We start from the raw sequence: 23,271 nt of genomic DNA on the forward strand, positions 1-23,271 counted from the left end.
ATACAGCAAGAGCAAGAGCAGCAGTGGTGTCGTTTTTCCGTGCGAAATAACTCGTTGAAAGATACCTCATCACACACCAGAAAGACTTATTGATTTGCCTTATTTTGATGTTATTTGTCCACCCGTGATCTTTATAAGGGTTAATATTGCCTGTAAGGTAATAATACACCAGACACACGGACCATAGATGCAAGAAATGAGGGAAAATAACGCCTGCTATAATTCTGTCAATAATCAACCCTATTCCTTTGTTATTTAGCCTTCCAGTGATTAATAATGTTCCTCTGATGTTTGTGCCGTGTATTGGAGACGAAATAGGGTCACAGAACGATAGAAATGACACTGAAATATGGAAAAAATGGGAAGGTAAACATGTGAGAGCTATTTCGTGGAAGTTGGCGGCGAAGTTATTCCCTTATGATCACGTGACTGGCCATCCTCCCTGTGGATTTGCTCCGTTTAGACGCCATTACGAGTCATGTCTGTTTTATGTGATTCCGTGGGATTTAACCGCTGCTGTAAAGACACGCCATGGAGATCAAAGAGGTGAGGAATGCCTTGTGCTTGTTCTGATATGGGTGATAACGGCGAGAAGTGTGATGAACGTGATCAAAAGGGGATTTAAATGTGGGCTGACCGCGGGGCCTCGGGTTAAGATGGCGGCGCGGGTTGGTGAGGGAAATATTTGTATATATATATTTTTTTCTCGTAAACTACTGGGTATACCGAGACGGGGCTTGAGGTCATGACATATAAGGTCACTATACTTCTTGAGGTCAAGCGGTGATGTGGGGAAAAGGCGGGAAATGTGTGATATATGCAAGATAAGAGGCGGCCATCAGCTTAACGTGTGAACTTTTATCATCGATACCCAGTAAGCCCTTTGACCTCTACAGAGTGAAGAATTAAGGGGGATTGACCTGATATATGAGGTCAGATGAGGCGTGAATGTCGTAAACAATGAATTAGGTTTAGGGGTGAGCTCACAAAGGCGACCGTGTGACCTTATTCCTGACCTTATTACCGACACTTACGACCTATGATATGGAGAATAAGATGCATTGAGCTCTTGCATGAGGTCAAATGGGGCGTGGCTGGCTTAAGTACGTAATAATGGGCATTTAGCGGCCAGGTCCAGCAGGTCAGAAATGGCCCGTCGCTGCTACACGGTAGAGCCACAAATCTGGCCCCTCGGGTTAAAAAAAAAAAAAAGACAACGGGAGGTCATTTTATACGGAAATTTCCAACACGTAACCTTTTTTATTGCTATTCCAGAAGTACACCCGATGGCCGGCCGGACCCTAGCTATCTCTCCTTCGGGGGCCAAGTTGTGATTTGCTTGGCAGGAGCCGTGGTGGTGAGTAAACTTTTCTGGGCTCCATTTCCTCAGTGAACATTAAGCTGAATAGTAAAAAAAATTGTATGTTTGTCAGATGGTAAATGTCCACAGAGTTGCCCATCTCACTGTGGTACTTCTCACCCCAATCATGCGTTAGATCTCATAATTCTATGCATTTTGAATCCCATATATATGCCTCACAAATTGATAGAATCGCTGCTGGTGATTTATGAAAGGTTGGTGTTTTTTTTGCGGGCCGTGATGTTGTGGGCCCCGGGCGTGGAAGCGAGAAACACCTCCGCAGAGCTAAGTTGCACATACGTGTGGGGGGGCGAAGGGGTCAAAGCCCCCCCGTAAGCTGTTAGGCGTGGGTTGGTTTAAATATGTTCCCCCACCATAAACCGTTGCGTTGGTGCCACCACAAAATAGCTCGTGGGTCTGCATGTTCTAAAAAAATAAAAAATAACCACGCGGTAGACCTGGTCTCACACGAGTGGGCTAATCGCTAACCTAGCGTACCGTCGCTAACCAAGCGTTTGTAGAAAAGATATATGAAGACCTAGTGATGTTTCATAAAGTAAGTAATAGTGGCACAGACGCCCCGAGCCGGCCGCCAAAAACTCACTAACTTTTCAAAAATCGGTGGCGGCGTTTCTAACAGTTTGCGGCGAACATAAATGGGGTTCAAAATGCATAGAATAATAATGAGATCTAACCCATGAGAAGTGTGAGAAGTGAGTGTAAGAAGAGACGGGGAACAGAGTATTCCAGTCCCCCCGTGATGCTCTGAGGTGGCTGCAAAAAACTCATTAGCTTTTAAAAAATTGCTAGCAGCGATTCACCACCTGTCAGATTAGGTTAGAATTAAGTTAGGCTAGATTTCATTGTTTCCAGGTCAGGATAAGGGGGAAGTATTAACCCTTTATTTATAAGTGTGGAGTATCCACCCTATTCATCCTGGGGGGCTTCATGGTGCAGTGGTTAGCACACTCGGCTCACAACCGAAAGAGCCCGGGTTCGATTCCCGGGCGGAGTGGAAAAATTTGGGTGGCTTTTCCGATACCCTACGCCCCTGTCCACCCAGCAGTGAATGGGTACTACCAGGTATTAATCGGGGGTTGTGTCTTGTTCCCTTCTCCTATAATCCCCGATGACTCCCGATAAGCCGGTCGCCGGTTGACCGGCTGTAAGATTGGGGATTGTCGGCGGCAGACCGCCGGTCGACCCTGAGGACCGTAGACTCAGCTGACCACCGCCGGTCAACTTTAAAATTTTCAAAGATATCGGCGATGTGCCCGGTTGACCGGCGGTGTTGAAAATGTCCTAGTCGACCGGCGGTCAACCGCCGACACCCGCGGCAGACCGGCGGTAGACTGGCGGTAGGCCATGAGTGAACACCTGTTTATGATCTGGGGATTAGCAAGGGAGGAAGGAGGAAAACGAGGAGGAACAGGTAGGAGCGAGGGAATGAAGAGAGAGAGGGAGATGAGATAAAGGAGGAAGAGGAGTGGGTGAAAGAGAGAAAAGAGAGAGAGAGAGAGAGAGAGAGAGAGAGAGAGAGAGAGAGAGAGGGAAAGGAATGGAAGGAGGAACAGGTGGGAGTGAGTGAGGAAGAAAGAGGGAGTGAGGAAGTAAGGGAGAGAGGATGGAAAGAGATGAAAGAAAGGAGGAAGAAGAGAGAGAGAGAGAGAGAGAGAGAGAGAGTTTTATGCACACAAATGAATTTAGGTTTGAAGCAGTTTATGAGGTAATTTTAAAATATAAAAATGCAAAGATAGTGTTTGGTCGTCGATGTGCCGCAGGTCTGTCACTGGTAGACCAGCGGTCTGCCACCGGTAGGCTGGCAGTCTACCGTTGACTGACCTGCTGCAGTTGCCGGTTGGAGAAATCGAAAATCGTATATGGTCGCCAGTCTACCGCCGGTCTACCGCAGGCAGACCGGCGGTAAGCTGCCGGTCCCGGGATTATTGCCTATTTTGTCGGCGGTCAGGCCCTGATTGACTTATCGGGAGTTATCGAGGACTATCGGGACCGAGGCCGGGAATGTGTGAGAGCCCCTTAAAAAAACTCTGTATACAGGAGGCTTTTCTCTAGAAGATGGAATTGTTTATAGCATTTCATAGCTGGTGCTGCTGCAAGTTACATGTAGAATGTGTTATTACGGAGTGTGATTCTTTAACTTCAACTCGTCAGTTAGTTTTTGTTTTATTGAGTTTTCACAAACATATTCAAGTTCTGCAATCACTGCTGCATTTAACGGTGTCAACCAAAATGGCCTATCTAATGTATGGCTGAGATACGGCAAATAATACATGTCTGTGATGTCACTCCTGACCGAGCGATCTCGCGCAAAAAAACTCATTTGTCAACTCTTCTCGCTTTCTCGCCAAGCAGCTCGCTGCCAGTGTGGCATTGCTCATAATGTATTAACGTTCTTGCTCCCTGTGTGGCCTAAGGCTAGCTTAGGTTCATTAAAGTTTGGTCAGGTTAGGATGGCTGAGATTGTCTTTTATAAGATAGTTTAGGGTGACACAGTGAGTAATGTATTTTTATATTTTGAATATTCTTCAGCGGAACACTGGAGGCTGAGTGTGACGCTCCTTGTTGGCCGCTATGATGATGATGTGGTTTGGCTACTACCAGCTGAGAGGCCACAGCATGCTGTCCTGAAGACCGGCCAGCAACCCGGACTCTAGAGCAGTGGTTTGCATTGGTAAAAGTGTTATTTCTGCTATAATTGTCTCTTACGACTGTCTTCTGTTTCTCACATTCTCTTATTTCTCCTGTAAGTGGTGTGCGGGAAAAACTGTGTGACAAATGTTCTGTGGGTTAGGACTCGCTGGCCTGACAAATATTAACCCAGTAGCTGTGGGGGTCATGTTTCTTAACCCTTTCATTGCGCGCAGTGTGGACGCGACTATCCCCTCAGGCGCAGTTGGGCAGCCCAATTGGGGGTCTCTTTTAGCCTCTGTATCTCAAAAACTATTCATCACAGCTGAAAACTAAAAACACCATTGGAAAGAGGAGGTCCAGATCTATAGGAGTCAGTTATGTATGCCTCTCTTGCGGACGTTCAGGGAGTGTTGAATGTTAACACTTACATCGGTGCGTGCGGGATGATCAGCCATATTGAGGGAACTGTGGACATTTTTTCCTTCAGACTCTGGCAAGGGAGCATTGCCAACTGCAATATTTACAACTATATGGTCAAAGAATCAGTCAGGTGAAGCTATGCAAAAATGCCGCTATATTGGGCAAGAACATCCACCAGTTACTCATCCGTAGATTTGCCACGCTGGGCTGATATGATTTTCCACCAAATTTAGTGAAGAATCCACTCAATTGTCAATCCTATGTTGTGAGAATTAATGTTGGAACACTCTCATACGCACGAGATGTGAGTGTGGGTGGAGGTCGCAGCGAGCGTTTAGCAATGAAAGGGTTAATGGCCCCTCTAAGCGAGAAAAATGAGAAAAAATCACCCCTCACACAAAGCACTTAATTATATATATCAAAGCATTTGTGATCAGTTTATGCATCGTCTATTTTTGGGGGTTTATATCATGGCACAAATTTGGCCCGTCGCTGCTACCGGGTTAATGTCCAAAAAATTTATTTCAAGTTTCTTCACTATAGTCTATCGATTTTAACTTGAGCCCTTGGGCGTGACTCAGTCGTTGTCTTTCCCTGTAATCCCAAGCCATTCATAACACCATGCAGTCGTATTATGAGTATGTGTATACTCCACAAATAGATAACGTACAGACTAACAGTGAGACAGATCGCAGGTCATGGCTAGATCTGTAAAGAATGGAGGCTTCCCCGGCCCAAACCACAGGGCTCAAGTTAGAGTCCATGTACTATAGTGACTTTATAAGAACATAAGAACGTAAGGAGACTGCAAGAGACCGGTTGGGCTACACAAGGCAGCTCCTGTACACTCCACTCCACCTTACCTCACCATCCATGGCTTTATCTAACCTCTTCTTGAATGTATCTACGGTATTGGCACCCACATCATGGCCCCCAAGCCTGTTCCATTCGTCCACCACTCTATTGGTGAACCAATTCTTGCCTATGTCTTTGTTAAATCTGGATTTGTCCAACTTAAAACCATTGCTACGCATCCTACCCGGCTCTTTTACTATCAAAATCTTATTGACATCCCCTTTATAGAAGCCCTTCATCCATTTATAGACTTCGATCAAGTCTCCTCGCAACCTTCGCATTTCTAGCGAGTGTACATTTAACTGCTTCAGCCTGTCTTCATGAGGCAAAAGCGACAGGCCAAATTTGTGTCTTTATCGTGTAGCAGCGACGGGCCAAATTTGTGCCATGATATAAACCCCCCAAAATAGATGATACATAATCTGATCACAAATGCTTTGATATATATTATGAAATGATTTGTGCGAGGGGTGATTTTTTCTCATTTTTCTCGCTTGGAGGGACCATTAAGAAACATGATCCCTACCACCACCACCGAGTTAATGATAAATATAAATGAATCTCGTTATTGGGGACCAGAAGACAGATTTTGTGTTGGAAGTCAGTAAATATAAGAGGCTGAGTACAACAGTCTGGCAACGTTGGCACTGCCTCAAAGTATAGGCCTGGCTGTATGTATAGAGTTATGAGGGGGGAGAGAGAGAGGGAGGGGAGAGGAAGAAATGGAGGAAGAAAAATATGTAAAATAACAAATATGAGAGAGAGATTATCTATTAACCCCTTCAATACAAGCAGACAAAACATAACCTCCATGCCATATCCTGGTTTTACAGACTACGTAGAATAGCCCAATGACCATGACGCACATACAGCGTCTCTAGGATATGGTTCGAGAGATGAAATGACTCATATACTGCGTCATGGTACTGAAGAGGTTAATTATCTTTTATTATACAGCGCTTGATAGAGAGAGAGATTTTATATTTTATCCCATGCCATCTTTCCCGGTACAAGACTTTGACAGTGGACACATATTTGCAGGTTGGTGTAGCAGTGCCGGGAGGTGACATAACACTCCCCTCAACAACAGTCTCTTCACCGACAAGTAATTCTTCACCAACAAGCTTTTCAGCAGCTTGGAGAAATAGGTAAGCTTTCTCTACTCACTTCCCTTCATTGGTGGGTTACCAGAAGACCCCAAAGGGTGAACCCGTTATATTGAGCTGTAAAATGTTCAGCAGCTCACTTAGTAACCAAATGTGTTGTAAAATGTTCACTACCTCTATGAAAAACAAGCAATGCGGCTAGCTTCAGACTGAGGAGAAAGACACCCCTCCCCCACACACCAATTTCATATAATATATATATATATATATATATATATATATATATATATATATATATATATATATATATATATAATATATATATATATATATATATATATATAATATTCTAAAATTATATTTTCAATTTCCTGAGAGATTTGAGTTTACCAACTGACGTTTTCATCCTGGTGTTAGTAAAATGACTGCATAATAAAAATAATAAAACCACATATAATTAAAACCACAATACCTGATGAAACTAAAAAAGATTCACAAAAAACACTGGTTTTATTGATGTTTTTTTGGTTTAAACCAGGGGTGTCAAACTCATGGCCTGCGGGATAGTCATAAATGGCCCGCGGTATCACGGTGCTTCAATCTTGTCAATGTATTTTCTACCCTTGTTGACCCCCATGACGGCACTTCAGAGTATGAATTGGCCCTCCAAGGGTTTTGAGTTTGACACCCCTGGTTTAAACCACCAACCCTGCTGTAAATAATTAAAATCTTACATATAGTTAAAACCACAATACTGATGAAACTAACAAAGATACACAGAAAAGAAGAAAAAAATGGTTTTATTAGTTGGTTTAAACCAGTTTTTTTTATTGGTTTAAACCATTTGTGGCTTAGTGCAGTACAGTATGTTATATGCATTTGCTCAGTAAGTTTCAGAAAACAATAAGTTTGAATAAGTATTGTACTACATTTGAATTTACACATAATTTAGCTACCAGTATTTTTCTGTATGCATTGTTGGAAAGGATTTTTTCAAACAATTCATCTGCTGTTTAGTGAAGTGGCAAACATATATATATATATATATATATATATATATATATATATATATATATATATATATATATATATATATCTATATATATATATCTATATATATATATATCTATATATATCTATATATATCTATATATCTCTATCTATATCTATATATATCTATATATATATATATAACCTTACAGATTATCCGAAATGGAAGGGGGGAAGCCTCTTTCGGATAAGCCGATTTTTCGGATAATCCGGATTTATGGCCGCCATTTTGATCGCCGCCAGTTTGATCGTCGGCATTGTGTCTTGCTTTCTCGTTTGGATGAATATCACTTTGATCTTGCACCTTGGTTCTTATTTTCTCATTAGAACACATGTAGCTAGTATGGACGGACCATTAGCCAGGATGGATGAGGATGCTGTCGCTGCTGCATCCTCATCCATCATAATATGATGACTCATATTATCGCGCAACTCGTATGTTGGAAGGGGAATGTGGCATGGAGTGGAGAGGGGAGTCGTGTTTGTGTCGTTGTCTTGAGAGTACGGTGTGAGAGTAGTCGTGCAGTAGTTTGTTCATTCGCCGCACCTACGTCCTTGCTGGGGCGAAGGTGCGGACGTGGTGTTGTTGAGAGTTTGTTTAATGTTTTTTGTCTAATACATTGATCTATTCGTTACAAGCTATTTCGGCAATACGTATTAGAAAGCATATTCATTTTAACTGTTCTTATCAATTTTAAATGTGTTAATATAGTACATATGTGGTTACTTTTATTTATTTTTGATGTTTTATAACGTTTTAGTATAGAATTTTTTTTTTTTTAATTGCATTATCCAGATCAATTTCGGATAATCCGGTTTTTCGGATAATCCGCTTTCGGATAATCAGGGTTTTACTGTGTATATATATATATATATATATATATATATATATATATATATATATATATATATATATATATATATATATATATATATATATATTTGCCGCTTCACTAAATAGCAGATAAATCGTTTAAAAAAAACAGGAAGGTGTCCTCCCCCTCTCTCTGTCTCTCTGTCTCTCTCTGTCTCTGTCTCTGTCTGTCTCTCTCTGTCTCTGTCTGTCTCTGTCTGTCTCTCTCTGTCTCTCTCTCTCTCTCTCTCTCTCTCTCTCTCTCTCTCTCTCTCTCTCTCTCTCTCTCTGTCTCTCTCTGTCTCTCTCTGTCTCTCTCTCTCTCTGTCTCTGTCTCTCTCTCTCTCTGTCTCTCTGTCTCTCTCTCTCTCTGTCTCTCTCTCTGTCTCTCTCTCTCTCTGTCTCTCTCTCTCTCTCTCTCTCTCTCTCTCTCTCTCTCTCTCTCTCTCTCTCTCTCTCTCTCTCTCTCTCTCTCTAATATCTGTCTATTTATATATTTTTACCATGAAAAGAATTTACCACAAAAAATCAATTATCAACTTTATTAATCTCCTTACTTTACTCCTAGAGACAAGAGGAGGAAGAGGAAGAGGAAGAAGAAGAAGAAGAGGAAGAGGAGGATGACTTTGAAGACCAGCAGACAGACAGAAAGACATTGGTGAGTGTTGAATCATTCTTTCCATAATACTCTCTCTCCTTCCTTCCTTCTTGTCTCTTGGATAGGTTAGGATAAAAGGCCAGATTATTGAACCTCCTCTCTCAAGTTCACATATTTGAGGGTTTCTTAGGAGTTTTGGGAGTTATTTCCAGGGCTAGTTTTATGAGCCTTTTGGTAGAGTGACCCTTCCTCTGTACCGTGAACCTTAACCCGTAGAGCTCAGGGAAAACATACCTCACTTCAGCCTTCCATACCTTCACTCCTACTTAGCTTACCTAACTGAATGAAGTATCCTTATAAAGTACATACCCTTAACCCCTTCACTACGGCCGGGCTAAAACGGAGCCCCGCACCGTATCCGAGATCGCCACGCGCACCAAATTTGAAATGTTGCTATTGAATATAACAAGTTTTCAGCCATAAACTCAACACAATCATCATGTATTATAAATGAAAACATGCAGAATTAAATGGTGCACATAAAGAAACATAATTTGATTGATAGTTTTGAGATGTAAGCATAAATATAGAAATAGAATAACTTGTGTATTGGCTTAAGCAAGCCAGTATGCGCGTCCTCGGATATGGTATGAGGCACGCAAGGATGCAGTATACTGGTGTTGAAGGGGTTAGTTAACTGTCCTTTGACGTTAAGTTGAAGACTGTATGACCATTGGCAGAACGAGTACAGAACATTGAAGTAAGATCACTGGGAGCACATTTTTATATGCAGTTTTCCACCCAAAATGGACTTTCCTTCTTTGATTTAGCAGGCCAGTGGGGGGTCCCTTTTAACCTCTGTATCTCAAAAACTATTCATCACAGCTAAAAACCAAAAACACCATTGGAAAGAGGAGGTCCAGATCTATAGGAGTCAGTTATGTGTGCCACTCTTGCGAACGTACTTGCACGTTCAGGGAGTGTTGAATGTTAACACTTACATCGGTGTGTGCGGGATGATCAGCCATATTGAGGGAACTGCGGATATCTTTCCTTCAGACTCTGGCAAGGGAGTATTGCCAACTGCAATATTTACAACTATTTGGTCAAAGAATCAGTCAGGTGAAGCTTTGCAAAAATCCCGCTATATTGGGCAAGAACATCCACCAGTTACTCGTCTGTAGATTTGCCGCGCTGGGCTGACATGATTTTCCACCAAATTTAGTGAAGAACACACTCAATTGGCAATTCTGTGTTGTGAGAATTAGTGTTGGAACACTCATACATGGGAGATTTGAGTGCGGCTGGAGCTGGCAGCGAGCGTTTAGCGCCACCAGCAAATATGCCTAACGCCTGCTGCAAGCGCTTAGCAATGAAAGGGTTAATGGTCCCTCCAAGCGAGAAAGATGAGGAAAAATCACCCCTCACACAAACCATTTCATAATACATCAAAGCATTTGTGATCAGATTATGTATCATCTATTTTGAGGGGTTCATATCATGGCACAAATTTGGCCGGTCACTGCTACACGGTAAGCCACAAATTTGGCCCATCGCTGCTACACGGTTTAATTATTGCATTCAATTTTACTAGTGACAGAGATTTTGTGAGAGCTTATTACTCCAGAATTTCACTTAATTATGTGAGTCAGAAGCCACAGAAATGTTAGCAGAGTGAATTCAAAGGTAAACACGCACGTGACGTATCGTTCGGCCCGTAAGACGCTGCCTCTTGGAAGACACCCTGATTATGGAATGATATTTTTCACGGTGTAAGAGTGTGAGCAAACCTTGTAGGCTTGGACGTAGCAGACGAGACATTAACCCGGTAGCAGCGACGGGCCAAATTTGTGGCTTTACCGTGTAGCAGCGACGGGCCAAATTTGTGGCTTTACCGTGTAGCAGCGACGGGCCAAATTTGTGGCTTTACCGTGTAGCAGTGATGGGCCAAATTTGTGGCTTTACCGTGTAGCAGTGATGGGCCAAATTTGTTGCTTTACCGTGTAGCAGTGATGGGCCAAATTTGTGGCTTTACCGTGTAGCAGTGATGGGCCAAATTTGTGGCTTTACCGTGTAGCAGTGATGGGCCAAATTTGTTGCTTTACCGTGTAGCAGCGACGGGCCAAATTTGTACCATGATATAAACCCCCCAAAATAGATGATACATAAACTGATCACAAATGCTTTGATATATATTATGAAATGGTTTGTGTGAAGGGTGATTTTTTCTCATTTTTCTCGCTTAGAGGGACCATTAAGAAACATGATTCCCGCTGCTACTGGGTTAACACCAGCAGACTGTTGGCACCAATCTGCCGAGGCTGAACAGTGGGCTGAGGCAGACTACAGTACCCCAAGGATGGGATAAAGGGACGAGGGCGAGGTGGCTGGCAGACGCTATTGTACTTACTGGATTTCTCGATATAAAGGGTGGGCTTCGTGGTGCAGTGGTTAGCACACTCAGCTTGCAACTGAGAGAGCCCGGGTTCGAGTCCTGGGTGGAGTGGAAAAATTTGAGCGGCTTTTCTGATACCCTACGCCCCTGTTCACCCAGCAGTGAGTGGTTACCAGGTATTAATCGGGGGGGGTTGTGTCCCGTCTCCTGGGGTCTGTTCCCTTCTCCTATAATTCCTTCCCCTTCTGTCTCTCTCCGGCATATGACCACAGATGTTGTGCTGCCCACTAAACAAAACTTTCCAACTTTCTCGATGTGTGTCCTTTATATCCAAAATACAAATAAGTGTTTAATTTGCACATTTTTATCACTTATACGTGATATTTTATGGAGTGTCCACCAGATGTCTCACGCAACTGGACTCACACGGCCACACAGCTGAGCTCAGTTCTTCCCGTGCGCCTCTTGAACAACAATACAGTACCCACGCTGCCACGCTACTCAACAATAGGGGTGGGCAGGTATCGGTACTAACGGTACCAGCTATATGGTACGGTACCAGTACCAGACTGCTCAGTACCGGTACCAATACTAGCCAGTCGCTCATGGTGTCCCTCATTTCTTCCTCACTCGAGTGAGGCTGAGACTGAGTGCCTGAGTGGATATCTTGGTGATATGGATATTCTCTCTCTCTCTCTCTCTCTCTCTCTCTCTCTCTTGCAGGTGGATAAAAACATCAAAATAAGGCAATTCTATGTAATTAATGTAAGTAATAATGTAATTCTATGTAATTCTCTCTCTCTCTCTCTCTCTCTCTCTCTCTCTCTCTCTCTCTCTCTCTCTCTCTCTCTCTCTCCCCACTGAAGGAAGTGAATATTTATTTTTCGATAAAAAAACTACCTCTTGTTTGATTTACATTGTTTTTGATTTACGCAATGACCTCTTCAAGGACACAATACTCGCGTCAATCGTGTTTTTAGCTGTACCTGTAAGACGTGAGCATAGAGGTTATATCATACAAGAGGCTGAATTGAAAAGCTGTGTAAGGCCACCTCCTACAACATTCACCCTGGAGGACACATGGATAGGGCATTTTTTATGGGGGAAAAGTGCGTCTTAAAAGTCGTTAAAGTACAGTACACTGGGTATTCAATATATGTGAGTTCAGTTATATTCGACTAACCTTAATGAGCCAAGTACAGGTAACACGATTTACACGAGTATTGTGTCCTTGAAGAGGTCGTGTAAATCAAAAACAATGTAAATCAAACAAGAGGTAGGTTTTTATCGAAAAATAAATATTCACTTCATTCAGTGGAGAGAGAGAGAGAGAGAGAGAGAGAGAGAGAGAAAATCCATATCACCGAGATATCCACTCAGGCACTCAGTCTCAGCCTCACTCGTGTGAGGAAGAAATAAGGGACATCATGAGCGACTGGCTAGTATTGGTACCAGTACCAAGCAGTCTGGTACCGGTACTGGTGCTGGTACCTGCCCACCCCTATTGTTGAGTAGCGTGGCAGCGTGGGTACAGCATTGTTGTTCAAGTGGCGCGCGGGAAGAACTGAGCTCAGCTGTGTGGCCGTGTGAGTACTGTGCGTGAGACATCTGGTGGACACTCCAGAAAATATCACGTATAAGTGAAAAAAATGTGTAAATTAAACATTTATTTGGATTTTGGACCCAGCGTTATTTCAAAAACTCATAAACAAAATTTGCGTCAATCGAGAGTTACCTGTATTCATTTTATGCGAGAAAAATTCGCTCATATGCGAATATCGGCGCTGGTGCTGGTGAGGTATGGTGACACACTAGAGGGTGCAGATAATGCTTTCCTGCATTTTCCTCGCCTATAATTAACCTTTTCCTCTCTCTGATCCTAAAGTTAATCCTCAGGGGTGGGTTTCATCATAGTGCTCTCCCAAGCGTGGTGACGTCACGCACAGTTGGGAGAATTTCTTGGGCGTGTTTCATCACCGCGCCACAAGCACTTCCAAGTAGGGGTGGGGGCGGTCTTGGGAGTAACCAGCGTTGCCAATCTTCCGCGTCGCTTTGACGTCTAATATGTCTTCAATTAACCTAAATTACACTTCTTATATATAATTATGGAATTATAAATATAAACAATTGATATTTAGTTGAAATACAGCGATAGTATCTTCATTGTAAGGAATATGTGCACGTATTTTTTTCCGTCTGCATCTTCAACGGCACCACGGTGTAAACAAACATTTAGTGAGTCGTGAGTAGACCCTGGCCACCTCGCCACCATGGCCTGCAGCTTGTACTGTGCATCAAATAACACTTGCACATTGATGCTGTGGTAGTTCTTGCGGTTGACGTACACTTCTTCGTGCTCATGTGGGGCCACTATTCTTACGTGGGTGCCATCAACAGCACCCACCACACCGGGAAAACCAGCAATTTTGGCAAACTCCGCCTTCATTCTCTGCTGCTCCCCCTGGTTTAAAAGGAACCCCATGAACCGCCTCATATTCTCTTGTGTCACGAGAGCATCCACGGTCTGGGTGATGATTCTGCTGACTGTGGCCCGGGAAACTCCAAAGTCATCTGCGCTGCACTGCTGCATTTTCTCGGTGGCGAGGTATCGCAGAGTCAACGCCACTTTCAGCTCCGCTGTGACCGCACGGCTCCTCTCAGTCCTGTTGCCAATCACGTGTCGCACCAAGTCAGTGACGAACAACAGGCCAGCACGATCCACCCTGTACCTCTTCTTGAACTCGGTGTCATCGTACTCGTTAACCCTCTCGCGCACGATGACGCGTTTTGCGTCATCAAAGTAAAAGGTCCTGGCGCACGATGACGCGAAACGCGTCATAAAAGTAAAAAAAATTATTAAAAATAAAATTTTCGGTGAAAGTGCGTAAAATTTGGAGTGTCATTTGTTGGGATAAGTTTCTTAGAGGTAACATATGGCAACCTTTCTAAGGAACGTAAATGAGGAACGTGGAGCGATTTTTAGTTGTTAGCCTACTCTGACGGGAGAGGAAAAAATACAGTTTTCTTGGTGTAACTCAGGAACTAATAGGCGTACGAAGATTTTGAGGATACCATAAGAATCCTCACTAAATTCCGCTTCGAAACATATATTCGGCTAAAAAAGTTGGCCCACAAAATTTCGAGATAGCAAATGGGGAAGAGTTGGTACTTAGGATTTATTGTCTACAATACTCTATACGGAGACTTGAAACGAGTGTCTATTGTTTATATATATTTTTCCTCTATTTTTATTTGCGCATGTTCTAGTATCTTACTGTGCGCGAGAGGGTTAAAGATGTCCCTTCTCGGGCGAAAATTCCTTGGTCGGTGCTGGCGGGGTTGTTCACGGGCTGCCATGTTTACAGTCTGACGCTTGGAACCTTCCTTGGGAGCGCTTGGGAGACCCCGCACGGCCTCCCAAGGCGGCGAGCGAGATAGGCAGAGTTCCAAGGCTTGGGAGCTTTCGTGAAACATGCCCAAGGTTTCTCGCACGCTTGGGACTCCTTGAGCACACTTCCAAGGACTTGGGAACTTTGATGAAACCCACCCCTGGTACCTAATTATCAGCATGTATCGTAGACTTTGGGTGTGTCTCCCCGGAAGCAATCAATGTGCTTTATTGTTGCTTTAGTGCTTTATTATTCTGAAACGGTGCCGAAATAAATAGTTAGAGGGTTCTAAAACGGGTCGTGGAACATAACCCCCTATAATTAATGGGATCATAGGTTCGACATATGCGAATTCACATTATACAAGCTTTTTGCAGAACATAACCCTCGCACATAACGAATACCATGTGGTGTACTTTGATGTAACTGTAGAATGTTTCCTGGGTCGTATATGAACAAAAACCTCACACTAGGCTACTGTTTAATCCCACTCCCCTGGCTTGAGACATTAGAACAGTCCCTCAGCAAGTTTGAATCCCTCTGGTGGGCTGATGTTAACCCAGTAGCAGTGACTGGCCAAATTTGTGGCTTCACCGTGTAGCAGCAACGGGCCAAATTTGTGCCATGATATAAACCCCCCAAAATAAATAAAACATAATCTAATCACAAATGCTTTGATATATATTATGAAATGGTTTGTGTGAGGGGTGATTTTTTCTCATTTTTCTCACTTAGAGGGACCATTAACCCATACAGTGTGGTCTTTTGTCATAGATAGAGTTTTCTGCATCTCAAAGCTAACCATGTCATACCAGGAAAGGGAAATTTATTTTAATTTTTTAGAGCCTATGTTTTTTCCATTATAAACACTTCTCACTGCCCTATAGCTTGAGTAATGTGTATAAGTACTTCTTTACATCACAAGAAAAACTAAAAAATAAACAGTAATTTTAAATACAAGAAAATGGTTGGATCAGGCAGCACTGCTCGCTTCAAGGCCGTCTGTACTACAACTGTAGTTCTCAAAGCTCAACATAATACCGAGGGCTTCGTGGTGCAGTGGTTAGCACACTCGGCTCAACTGAGAGAGCCCGGGTTCGATTCCCGGGCGGAGTGGAAAAATTTGGGCGGCTTTTCCGATACCCTACACCCCTGTCCACCCAGCAGTGTACCAGTTATTAATCGGGGGTTGTGTCCCGTCTCCTGGGGTCTGTTGCCTTCTATAATTCCTTCCCCTTCTGTCTCTCTCCGGCATATGACCACAGATGTTGCACCCACTAAAAGAAACTTTCCCTGTTCCCTTCTGTAATTCTTTCCCCTTCTGTCTCTCTCCGGCATATGACCACAGATGTTGCGCCCACTAATAAAAACTTTCTCTGTACCCTTCTATAATTCCTTCCCCTTCTGTCTCTCTCCGGCATATGACCACAGATGTTGCGCCCACTAAACCAAACTTTCCAACTGTTCCCTTCTCCTATAATTCCTTCCCCTTCTGTCTCTCTCCGGCATATGACCACAGATGTTGCGCCCACTAAACCAAACTTTCCAACTGTTCCCTTCTCCTATAATTCCTTCCCCTTCTGTCTCTCTCCGGCATATGACCACAGATGTTGCGCCGACTAAACCAAACTTTCCAACTGTTCCCTTCTCCTATAATTCCTTCCCCTTCTGTCTCTCTCCGGCATATGACCACAGATGTTGCGCCGACTAAACCAAACTTTCCAACCGTTCCCTTCTCCTATAATTCCTTCCCCTTCTGTCTCTCTCCAGCATATGACCACAGATGTGCCACCTAAACCAAACTTTCCAACTGTTCCCTTCTCCTATAATTCCTTCCCCTTCTGTCTCTCTCCGGCATATGACCACAAATTTTGCGCTGCCCACTAAACCAAACTTTCCAACTTCAACATAGTACTGTGATGCTTCCGACTATCAGTTTTCATTTCCAATTACTCTGAAGCGTAATTTACAATTCCTTATGCCTTACTGATTATAGAATCGAGGAGTAATTACCTAGAAGAAAGTAACTTACCTTCTTGTATAATGATTTTTGTTGGAATGCAGACAAATTTACAGAAAGGCCCTTTAACATCCATTTAAAACTACCAAGACTTGTCAAATTATTGCTCTTCACTGTCAATGAACAATGTTACATACACAAACAAAAATAAATGGCGCATAAGCCCTCAAAAGAGCTTGCGTATATATACGTACTAAACACTGTCCTAAGAGGTACGTATATGCATGTAGTAAACACTGTACGGGTTAAGAATCGTGATCCTCGCTGCTACAGGGTTAAAAGTCGCTAAAATACAGTACTTTGATGTGACTGTTGAATGTTTCCTGGGTCATATATGAACAAAAACCTCACACTGGGCTGCTGTTTAATCCCACTCCCCTGGCTTGAGACATTAGAACAGTCCCTCAGCAAGTTTGAATCCCTCTGGTGGGCTGATGTTAAGTGTGTGCATCAATATAATAACCTTAAACATTCCACCAGTTGACGCAGGAATGCCTCCCCCCTCCTCCCTTCCCTACCCTACCCTCAAGTTTTCTTCTCTCTCCTCCCCTGCTTAAATCTCTCTCCCCAATCCTCCCTCCCTCCCTCCCTGCTGAAACATCTCTCCCCCCTTCCTCGCCTGCTGGAATCTCTCTCTCCAGACTGTTCTGTTTTCCCCTCCCCTTTCCTCCCTGCTGATATTTCTCTCCATACTGTTCTCCCCTCCCTCCCTCCCTCCCTCCTTGCTGACACCTCTTCCCCCCTTCTCTCCCCTGCTTAAATCTCTCTCCCCTTCTTCCCTTCCACTAAAATCCCTCTTACATTTTCTCCCTCTCGGCAACAGCTTTCTCCCTCTCCGTTCCATCCTTCTTGCCTCTTAAACAAGGCGTCACAGTGCAGGGCGGCGTTAACATGAGCCCAATCAGAGTGGGATGGACGCAGGAGAGGTTTGAATTTAATCTGGGTTTTGATGACACAATATTAACTATATCCTGGGATTGGTATTTTAAGACACTTTTGCTTCTCACGTCAACTATGTACCATATTTCTGAAGGTCAAAGAGGGGGCAATCGGGTACTAATGAGTGTTTCTTCATGTTCAGGGTACAGAGGAAGGGTCACACTACCACCAGGTCATAAAACTATACTCCTGGAAATGTCAAAGACTCCTAGGAAAGCCTTGCCAAATATGTGTTTCTTTAGGTTCAGGGTACAGAGGAAGGGTCAACCTACCACCTGGTCATAAAACTATACTCCTGGAAATGTCAAAGACTCCTAGGAAAGCCTTGCCAAATATGTGTTTCTTTAGGTTCAGGGTACAGAGGAAGGGTCAAACTACCACCAGGGTCATAAAACTACCCCTGGAAATACCCAAACTCCTACGAAAGCCTTGCCAAATATGTTTCTTTAGGTTCAGGGTACAGAAGAAGGGTCACACTACCACCAGGTCATAAAACTATACTCCTGGAAATGTCAAAGACTCCTAGGAAAGCCTTGCCAAATATGTGTTTATTTAGGTTCATGGTACAGAGGAAGGTCAAACTACCACCAGGTCATAAAACTACCCCTGGAAATACCCAAACTCCTACGAAAGCCTTGCCAAATATGTTTCTTTAGGTTCAGGGTACAGAAGAAGGGTCACACTACCACCAGGTCATAAAACTATACTCCTGGAAATGTCAAAGACTCCTAGGAAAGCCTTGCCAAATATGTGTTTCTTTAGGTTCAGGGTACAGAGGAAGGGTCAAACTACCACCAGGGTCATAAAACTACCCCTGGAAATACCCAAACTCCTACGAAAGCCTTGCCAAATATGTTTCTTTAGGTTCAGGGTACAGAAGAAGGGTCACACTACCACCAGGTCATAAAACTACCCCTGGAAATGTCAAAGACTCCTAGGAAAGCCTTGCCAAATATGTGTTTCTTTAGGTTCAGGGTACAGAGGAAGGGTCAAACTACCACCAGGGTCATAAAACTACCCCTGGAAATACCCAAACTCCTACGAAAGCCTTGCCAAATATGTTTTTTTAGGTTCAGGGTACAGAGGAAGGGTCACACTACCACCAGGTCATAAAACTATACTCCTGGAAATGTCAAAGACTCCTTGGAAAGCCTTGCCAAATATGTGTTTCTTTAGGTTCAGGGTACAGAGGAAGGGTCAAACTACCACCAAGGTCATAAAACTACCCCTGGAAATACCCAAACTCCTAGGAAAGCCTTGCCAAATATGTTTCTTTAGGTTCATGGTACAGAGGAAGGGTCACACTACCACCAGGGTCATAAAACTACCCCCTGGAAATGCCCTAAACTCCCTTGAAAGCCTTGTCAAATGTTTCTCTAGGTTCACGGTACAGAAGAATGGTCACACTACCACCAGGGCCATAAAACTACCCCTGGAGATGACCAAAACTCTTACGAAAGCTTTGCCAAATGTGTGTGTCTTTATGTTCATGGTACAGAGGAAGGGTCAAACTACCACCAGTGTCTTAACTACCCCTGGACATACCCTACAAACACTCGCCACTCCATTCACTCACCTAGAGGGTACTTTCATGAGTCCAAAGTAATGTTCAGCACTTTATAGTTCTTATCAAAAGTTAGCCTGTTCTCACGCCAAGCATCTTTCATTCTCCTTAAACATGATATTATTGTACCGTGTGGGGACCCAGCCTCCTGGTACTGAAGGGAAGTGTGCTGTTACGTATATGCGGTTACAGGTATGTGGTACCTAACATTGGGACCTGTTTGGGTGAGCTACGAGTGCTGATCTTTACTCTCTATCTCCAGAGTCTGTGTAGTCCACTGTAAGTCAGATTATACTGCTTACTGTACCAGGAATGACCTTCTGAATAAAGCCTGTATTCTTGAACTTCATGACACCGCAGTTTGCTTGTTTGAAAAGCTGTTACGACTGTTTCCCAAAGCCACAGAGAAGGCTAACTGGGTTTTCATGGGTGGTTTAACCATTCATGGTGCAGAGGGAGTGTAAAACTATCACCAGGGTCACAAACCAGTCCCTGAAACCACTGTAGGATCTATGACGAGAGGCTTCCCAGCTCTTATTATGACTTTTGTAGGGCCGTAGAGAAGATGAACCAGGTTTTCATGGGTAATTTTCAGCCAGTTGAAGATGCGATTAGACCATGTTAAACTATCACCACGGTCACAAAACAGTCCATTGAAAGCCCTGTAACTCCTACCATGAGAGAATTTTCAAGGCGGTGGACTGAGGCGGTTATGTTTAAAAATACTACCAGCTTAATCCCTAAAAGGCAGGAACGTACCATGCAATCGGTTGTCCCTGTACGGTAATGTGACGTCTTCCTGAAAATTGCTCACTTAACATTATTATCAGTATCACGGCTCTCCCTGACCCGGCAGCTTTGAATATACCAGCATTTGTTTATCCATCCTTCTTCTTCAATCTGCCGCAAACTCGATCTCTCTACGTCACGTGGTGTGTGTGTGTGGTAGGCCTTCTTCGTTCTGAGTGCTGCATAGGTTGTGCTTAGCTTGGTGTGGCTAATGTCTCCTCCCTCTCCATCCACTCAATTTGGTAATTTTTTGTCAAATCTGATCATTTTTTGCAAACTACAATATTACGTCAGAAACCGCGAGGACTGAAAAATAATGTCACCTGCCCAAGCGCACACCTTTTACAGGGCCTTCATCATAGGAGTTGTGGGCATTTCCAGGGGTAGTAGTAGTTTGATGACCCTGGTGTTGGTTGTTTAACCCTTCTACTGTACCAAGAACCTCAAACGTTGTATTGGTTGTATTAGTGTCGTATTCAAAAACATTTTGTCCCCTGAGTGAGGTCAACTGACATGGCTTTCATAGGAGTTGCGGGCATTTCCAGGGGTAGTAGTTTTATGACCCTGGTTGTAGCAAGACCTTTCCTCTTTACCATGAACCTATAAAACAAGTCAAAAGAACCCAATTAATCTCCTTTACGGCCTTTGGAAGTAGCTGATGTGAGGAGCGGAAATGTCCGAGGCTCACATTCTTGAAAAAGCCATCCCGAGAGACTTGTATTTAAGGCTTCCGTAGGAGTTTTGGGCATTTCCAGGGGTAGTTTTATGACCCTGGTGATAGATTAACCCGTCCTATGTACCATGAACCTTCAAAACTACTCAATTAGAACCCGATTGATCTCCTTTTTGGCATCTGACAGTCACATTCTTAAAAAATATCGTTCCAAGCGCACACATTTGACAGGCTTTTGTAGGAGTTGTGAGAATTTCCAGGGGCAGTTTGATGACCCAGGTGGTAGTTTTAACTTTCTCCTTACCGTGAATCTTAAAACAAGACTCGTGAGAACTTGATTGATCTCCTTATTGACCTTTGCAAGTAGCTGACATGAGGGGCGGAAGGGTCTGCTTCATATATCTTAGGAAGTAAAGTTTGAGACGTACCTTGAATCAGCTCCTTGACGACAGTAGACTCCATGGCTGGCGTTCCTTCCTCCTTGTCTTCCTCAAATTCCAGACTTTCCTCCTCTGTGATGTACCTTTCTCTCAGTTCTAATCATTCCTCCTCTCATACGTACATCCTTCTCGGTAAATCCTTTTCACTGTATCGTATATATAGAGTTCCATTATTTGCTTGTTTCCTTCCTCCTCATCTCTTAACGTATAAACGAGGCTTACGGCAGAGAAATCCTAAGGCACGATGACCTATTCTTACGTATACTAGAGTACGTTCACACTGAGAACAGATTACGAGACTTCCAGCCTCCGCTCATCCTATGCAAGGTTTATTTTCCTTGCAAGTAACTATATCTTGTTCTTCCTTTTCCCCCTTGCTAACTAGAACATAATTATTGTTATTGCTCGTCCTGATGTACGTTCACATGGAAAGTGACCCTCCGTCTGCCCCATAAAAGTTGAGCTTCCATTTTGATTCGTCCCTCGTTCATCCTTGGAGGGGTAGTCTGTCTTTCCCAGTGCAAATTAGAGTTAAATTGCTATGTTATGATACTAATTGCGTACAATTTACACAAGGGTCGCCATTCCTAATGTCACCTCACTTCTCTACCGTACGCCTCAAATATTTTAGTCTGTGATATGTTATCTGCTTTCTCTTTGTCTAAGGTATTATGTCATAGTAATAATCTCATGTCTGTCTGATTTTCTTCTTGGTTGTATATCTAATGTCTCTTATTACTGTCTTTGAGTTCTCATCTTTTAGAGTACTTGTTTCCACGTCTTTTATTTCATATGTTATTATTGTCTCTTAATTTCCATTGCTTTTTCAATGACTTTTGAGCTCTTTATGTATACAATCTCTCCTCTTGTTAGTTCCCTTCGTTGTCTTCTCTTATATCTTGTTTCCAATTCATATATAATTCTTTTTATATTATAAGTTTTTAAAAAAAGATCAAAGCAATTAGATATATCAGCTTACAGCTCAAAAACATCTTGAAAAGTAGCCTGAAAAATGTACCTAAGTCAATTATACCTAAAAAAGTGTCCGGGGATTAGCTAAATGGGTTTGGGGCAAGATAAAGTCATAGGTGTAGCCTTTAACTTTATTTATAAGACTTCATAGTACAGATACAGTTCACATCTTCTGTGACTGGCTTACAGAACAGTCCCTTGCAGAGAAAAGTACAAGTCATCAGAGTTGACTAACACGACTTCCTTCCCTCGGCAGAATTGAATGGCTGGCGTCTCGGTCTGCCTGCCTGCGGGACACCACACACTCTGGAAGAAGAAAGAACACCAAGATGTCAAGTTCCTGCATAATCAGCCTCAGTGAAGGAAATGTGCTCTATTTATTTAATAAATGATTGACAAAAAAATAATTTTGTATTTATTTTAGAAAATATATATGGCTCACTTTTGCATATGTTGTATATATATATATATATATATATATATATATATATATATATATATATATATATATATATATATATATATATATATATATATATATATATATATATATATATATATATATATATATATATATATATATATATATATATATATATATATATATATATATTGCAATACTATGCAATAAGTATATATATATATATATATATATATATATATATATATATATATATATATATATATATATATATGCAATAAGTATATATATATATATATATATATATATATATATATATATATATATATACTATGCAATAAGTATATCATGCAATAAGTTAGCAATAAATATATATATATATATATATATATATATATATATATATATATATATATATATATATATATATATATATATATATATATATATATATATATATATATATATATATATATATATATATATATATATATATATATATATATATATATATATATATATATATATATATTGCAATACTATGCAATAAGTATATCATGCAATAAGTTAGCAATAAATATGCCCTAAATATATATATATATATATATATATATATATATATATATATATATATATATATATATATATATATATATATATATATATATATATATATATATATATATATATATATATATATATATATATATATATATATATATATATATATATATATATATATATATATATATATATATATATATATATATATATA

General features: G+C 41.9%; 2 long non-coding RNA genes across 4 annotated transcripts in view; one reads left to right on the top strand and one right to left on the bottom strand.

Moving 5' to 3' along the window:
• The first annotated feature begins 419 nt into the window (after positions 1 to 419).
• On the top strand, positions 420 to 22,478 carry LOC126994660 (uncharacterized). Its single transcript, XR_007749391.1, has 6 exons — positions 420 to 546; positions 1,276 to 1,357; positions 3,911 to 4,052; positions 6,329 to 6,435; positions 8,865 to 8,954; positions 22,332 to 22,478. It is a non-coding gene; the product is annotated as an uncharacterized LOC126994660 (long non-coding RNA).
• Positions 22,193 to 23,271, bottom strand: part of LOC126994659 (uncharacterized) — a 47,771-nt gene continuing 46,692 nt past the window's right edge. For all 3 annotated transcript variants that reach the window (XR_007749388.1, XR_007749389.1, XR_007749390.1), the window contains one exon: positions 22,193 to 22,381. This is a non-coding gene — a long non-coding RNA (uncharacterized LOC126994659). The remainder of the gene's footprint in view (positions 22,382 to 23,271) is intronic.

Source organism: Eriocheir sinensis, unplaced genomic scaffold (assembly GCF_024679095.1).
Source record: "Eriocheir sinensis breed Jianghai 21 unplaced genomic scaffold, ASM2467909v1 Scaffold844, whole genome shotgun sequence".
Lineage (NCBI taxonomy): Eukaryota > Metazoa > Arthropoda > Malacostraca > Decapoda > Varunidae > Eriocheir > Eriocheir sinensis.